A 218-nucleotide genomic window follows, 5' to 3' on the forward strand; every position below is an offset into this window, starting at 1 on the left:
AAAAAAAAATTACTCTTTGATATTGTAAGTGTGGTTATTTGCCATGTTGGCTTTCTGTGTATATTCCCTTATAGCGTTCTTACTTTCAAAATCATGCATAAACTTGTATATATGTTTCAAGAGAAGAATGTTTGCTCTACAAACTTTGTTTCGATGTACTGAATAGTATTTGTATTTTATATGAAACTATATTCTACGAGATATTTGAATTTTAAGAG

General features: G+C 27.5%; 1 protein-coding gene across 1 annotated transcript in view; it reads left to right on the forward strand.

Annotated features, from left to right (window-relative positions):
- The window catches only part of LOC119582204, a gene marked incomplete at its 3' end in the record, with an annotated part of 17,839 nt that overhangs the window by 2,899 nt on the left and 14,722 nt on the right, over positions 1–218 (forward strand).

The sequence above is a fragment of the Penaeus monodon genome, chromosome 15, assembly GCF_015228065.2.
Source record: "Penaeus monodon isolate SGIC_2016 chromosome 15, NSTDA_Pmon_1, whole genome shotgun sequence".
Lineage (NCBI taxonomy): Eukaryota > Metazoa > Arthropoda > Malacostraca > Decapoda > Penaeidae > Penaeus > Penaeus monodon.